Below are 6,005 nucleotides of genomic sequence, written 5' to 3' on the forward strand. Positions count from 1 at the left end.
CAGACAAAAGTAGAGATCTGGGTTAAATCTCAAGTCAAGAATGCGGTCCATTATGCGACCGCAGAACCAACTTGCGAGCCGCAGAGTGAACCGCAAACCAACTATGAAGATCACTGAAGGACGAAGATGCGATGCAAAATGCGATCGCAATTCTGCAATGCAATCCGCAAAATTGGAATGCGAAGAAGACCTGTAAACTAGGGTTCCAGTCTGCGATGAGGATGTTCAAGATGCGGACCTCATACGTGCTCTGCGACAAGAATGTGATCGCATATCAGACCTGAAAGGGTATTTTTGTCCGTTTTCTGTCCCGATTTTGAGTCCACTATAAATAGTTTTATGATGTCTTTGTGGGCTCATCTTGTCTAGTCTTTGAACCACATTCCAAGACATTAATATTCCTCACTTTTGGAATCTTTTGGGTGAAGATTCTCTACTTTGTAAGCTTTTATGACATTAAATACTCTTTGGTTTTTGTATTGTAGTATGAGTAGCTAACTTTAAATACTAAGGTTGTGGACCCTAAATGGGTGTTATGCTAATGTGTGTTTAACATTGAATATATATATAATGGTTGGTTGATATTTATTTACTTCTCATTCTTCATTTATTGTTGGTGGTTGCAAACATTAAAAAGTGCCATTAAATTCTTGCTTTGCTTGGGAAAATGGGTTAGAATTTGGCAGAAGTAAATATCAATGACTCAAGGCTTTAAACCTTGTTTAATAGAATCGCTTAGGAATAAGTGGGTTTTACTTGGAATATATTGATGGTTCTAAATTGCAACTCTTTTATATTTGGGAAAATTATAAAGAGGAAATACTACTCAACTATTGGGAAATATTGGGTAGTCACTTAGACATCATTTGCATATCAAAAGAACCTTCCATTAGAAATATATCATATTAACACCGATAAGCATTACACTCCATTAAAGGGGACACAATCTTGGTTTCTTTAATCCAATTAATTACTCTATAAATATTCCAATTAGTTGATACTTCCAAACAAACTCAATTCATACTCTTGTTACTATAAACCATTCTCTTGTTATTGTTAACCGAATAGAGATACGACTTTAGTCGAGCAACACACTATAAGAGTAACCTTTTCACACCTATTCCCTGTGGGATTTGACCCCAACCTTGTTGGGTTATTATATTTGACACCGACCGCCTTACACTTTCATTAAAGTGTAATTTGAGTGTATCAAATTTTGGCGCCATTGCCGGGGAATACGGTTTTGAAATTACTATTTAGTGTGTACTTTACTTAACGTCTATTTCTATTCCATCACACTTTGCTTGCTTTGCTTGGTGTTGATAGGAAAACATGTCTGAATACGGTGATGATGCGGAGACAGAAATGGGAGAGAATCCTTTCGCAGACATCGAGGAGTACATTGAGGATACTAACGCCATTGTACCGCCAGCTGTTGGAGCTGCAATATTTAAAGTGGAACGCGGTCTAATTCTGATGCTCAAGGTAGAAGGATTTTTCAGAAACTCCACAGATGATGATCCAACACAACACCTTAGGAATTTCTTGGGTGTGTGTGCAATGCACAAACAAAACAATGTCTCTTACGATTCCCTGAGGTTGAGATGCTTCAAGTATTCTCTAGCTGGGGATGCGAGGAAATGGCTCCAGAATCTGCCACCCAACTCTATCCATTCTTGGCCCGAACTTGTCTGGGCGTTTTTGTCCAAGTGGTTTCCGCAAAGAAAAAAGTCTGAGTTGCGGGATAAGATTTTCTTCTTCAAGCAGATACAGGGAGAGCAATTGCATAAGGCATGGGATCGCTTCAAATTATACTTGGTGAGGTTTCCAAACCATGGTTTTCCGGATTCCATGTTGTTGGAAAAATTTTATATGGGTTTGGATCCCATGAAACAAGCCATCGCCAAGAATGCAGCTGACGGATCTTTCATGGACAAATCGTTTGCAAGAGTGACACAAATCCTGGACAAAATGGCAAAGCACAACCAAGCATGGCATTCAGAGGATACTACCGGAGGAATCTCATATGGCTCTCCTTCCTTGAGCAACCTAATCAAGGAAAATCAAGAGAGGGATCAAGTGATTGCCGGGCTTGCAACAAATTTAAATGTGCTTGTGAGCACGTGATTTTTGCCTCATACGAATTACTCCAAAATAACTCCCGAAATTAGGTCTTTTCTTTAATTATGTGTTATTTTTAGGAAATATTGTACGGTTTTCCTGTTTGTTTGCATAGGCATATGTGCGTGTGTAATTTTATTAATCCATTTAAAAATACAAAAAATAATATAATGTAATATGTGTTGCATGTGCATTTAGGATTTAGTTTTTCAATTTAGGAATTAACATGTTTGTTTTACAAAAAAAGAAAAATCACAAAAAAAAATACGTAATTTTGTCATTTAAATGTGCCCTTATGTGATTTCATTTTTTCTTTGATTTTGTGTGTTAATTATTGTAAGTATTAATTAATATTTGTAGTTAGATTTTACAATTAATTAGGAATTGTATTTAAATCAGAAAATTAAAGAAGAAAAGGAAAAGAATTCAAAAAAATGAATAAAGAATCGGATTGGGCCAGTTTTAGGCCCAAAGAGTTGCACTTCCTACCCAGCCCATACCCGTCCCAAATCCAGTCCACCTGTATCTAAATTAAACGACGTCGTTTCATCATGCTCAATCTGGTTCGTTGATTTCACTTGATCAATGCTCCAGATCAATTCTTCCACACCCGACCCATGCCCATCCAAAACTGATTAGGTCTTGAGGATAAACAAAACGACGTCGTTCCACTTACTTGATTAATCCAGACCATTGATCTCATCAGATCAAACGGTCTGGATCCAACCCTCACGTGCATATATAAAGGGTCCAAACTAACCCCGCCCCCCAAACCAGGCCCCCCTCCTCTCATTTCTCATCAAACCTCGTCTCTTTTAGAGACGAGAAACCCTAATAGCCGCCACCCCGTTCCCTCGCCGTAAACCCGGCGGCGCCGGCTCCAATGGCCGTGAAATTCACACCACTAGAGCACCTAACCGCCCTCTCCACGAATCCCTTAACCATTTTGCTCGAATCATGCCGAAGCTCCTCGAATCTTCAATCGAAGATTCGAGCAAAACCTAACCCTACCCCAACTCACCCCAAACTCACACCTGATATCCGCTAGGTTTCTCCCATAACATAAAGATCTTGGTTCTGTTCGAATATGTCTAGAAATGCTCAAATTTTAGATAGAAAAATCAGGAACCCTAAAAAATCCAAGCCATGGAATCTATCCAAATTAAATAATAGATTGAGGTCTAATAGACCTTAACCGAGGTATTCTCAATTGAGGATACTTCGATTAAAGTCTGTTCGACCTCAGAATGTCCCAATTCAAGTTCGAGCCTGGGTCGGAATATTTCTGAGGTTCTTTCCTTTTTCTTTTATTCTATATGTATGATTTTTGTTTATCTATGTATCTGTTTAGTGAACTTCTATTAGTTTTCCATCTTCTATCAGTTAATTCTGCTCATCTTCAATGGACCTTTTATTTTGTCCAATTCTTTTACTTGTTATGTTTGCTATAATTGTTATATGCTATAATTTGAATAATCGATCAAATAAGTTTGTCAATTGGTCTGGGACGTTTGGATGTTAAGATTAGCCTGATAATAAGTCTAAATTATGGTTCATTCCTGTCTGATTCCCCTCTTGATTCGTTCATGTTCTGAAGTTGTACTGAAAGGAGTTAATTGCTATATGTTGAACTTAGAATTGAGCCTGTTGGTACATTCAGTTCCTTGAATTGAAGTTATTGGTCATTGATTACCCTGGATCGTTATTCTTATGTTAATACCATTTGATCTGATTTAAATCCCTCTTGGTTTGAATGGTCATTTGAGTTTCAAATTGAATTGGTTCTAGCTGTTGTAGTTAAATTCATTTAGTGGTTGGATTTGAATAGATTGGAAAGGTTCAATGCAGGTTGAAAGAGAGTGGGTAGGGCAGTAATTTTGTAACTTTCAGGGCAGTAATAGTAAGGGAATTTCAGGGGTGTTTGGGGAATAAAACAGTTAGTATGATACTTTATTGTTAGTGCTTTATCAATGTGGTATTAATTAATCCTAATGGGGAACCAAAGGAAGTGGAGGGGCTGAAATTAAGGGAAAGTTTTCCTTAGTGGCTGATTAATTAGAAAAAGCAGTTTTAGTGTTATTTGAGTGGAAAAAAACTGATTTGAAAAGAAAAAGGGGGGTCCGGGCAGTAGGCTGGGAGAAAGGGAGTCAATTGTATAAAGAGAGGGTGTTGGGACTGATTTCAGGGACAGAGAACACACACAGAAAGAGAGAGGACAGAAAGAAAAAACAGACAGAGAACACACACAGAAAGAGAGAGGACAGAAAGAAAAAACAGACAGAGAAAAAAGAGAGATTAGAGAGAATTTGGGACTGATTTTGGAAAAACAGCAAGAAGAATAGAAAAAGAAAGAGAGAAAAAATCAGAAGAAAAAAAATAACCTTACATTATAAGTTAGAGTGTTAAGGTTGAATTTCGAGATTAAGAGTTTCAGGTTACATTTCCCGAGTTTTAAAAATCAGAAATACTGTTTCCTCGCATCTGTCCGGACTTGTTTGGTGATACTGTTTGATTGAACCAGAAATCTTAAAATTTCTGCTACTGTTCGTCTGGTTTTCGCGGGTTCTGTTGGTTTTGTTCAAATCTACTGAATTGTTTGGCATTTTATTTCTGATGTTGGGCTTCTTTTGCTGCTACTGCTGAATACTACCTCTTTTACCCTCATTTCCAGGTATATATTTAGACTCATGATACTGCAAAGTTTCAATATTATAGAGAAATGAAATCTGGAATTTCAAATATGTCTGCTATTCATTTGAAGGCATTAGTTGAGTTTCAATTTTTTAGTTAACTATTAGCTTGCGCTTGACATGAGAACTATTAGTTAATCATCCTCTTTTGATGTTAGTATAAGCTTTGCAATAATTCTATTTATTTCAGAATCTCATTAAGTATAGTTATATTCGAATTGTCGAGACAGGGGACTTGGTTGAAAGTTGATTATTCTTTAAACTTTGTATTTAGACCATGTTAACTAAGCGCTTGGTAACATGAAAATATCGGGGAACCACGCTGGTAAACTTCGTCAAGTCTGATATTGTTTAATTCTAGTTGACATAAATATTCTCGTTTATACAAAATAGGGCCTAATAATACGGATAACTATAAGTGAGAGGTGAATCGATATAATTCGTTACGATTAAGATATTGGAATATTCTGGATGGTTCAGATGTGTATTTACGTTACATGTAATGTCATTTTATTAAATCAATTTGTAGATTAGTTCTCTTTCTTAACAACAAATGGCCCATTTATTTTAGGAATGCGATTAACTCATTTCTTAAAAAATAGTATATAAAAATAATGTCAATGATTTTTACAAAGTATAGATTTAGTATTTTTAAATAGCTTGCATAAGCCGAGATAAAAATTGGTTTGATTTTATCTATCCCAAACTCAATCATCGTAAGCAAATTAACCAAATAATTAGAACTTTGGACTAAAAACAAGTTGTGTAGAAGAAGGTCGGATTTATGAATACTAATTGCAGCATTTTAGTCAAAGATATACAAAGTAGAGTTTGCTCCGAGTAGAATAATGAAAATTCTTCGAAAACTACTGGTTTGTTTATCAATTAATTTTTTTTCTAGTTTTACACGTAATTCGCTTTGGCAAGTTTTTAAACATATACACTTAGTCTTAAGCCTAGGAAAATAATAAATAACTTGTGCATATAATTATCAAGCTCTAGGGCATATAAACAGATTACAGATACTGTATTCACGATAAAATGGTAATTTTAGCTGCACGTTATTTATTTATTTTTCATCTCATTAACTCTTCCAATTTGAATAGTTTTGAGGTATATAATTCACACGTTTAAAATATAACCTGTGGTCAACGCCTAATAAATATGATTTTTCAAGAAATCTCGAGGCATCCC

This window comes from Nicotiana sylvestris, chromosome 8, assembly GCF_000393655.2.
Source record: "Nicotiana sylvestris chromosome 8, ASM39365v2, whole genome shotgun sequence".
Lineage (NCBI taxonomy): Eukaryota > Viridiplantae > Streptophyta > Magnoliopsida > Solanales > Solanaceae > Nicotiana > Nicotiana sylvestris.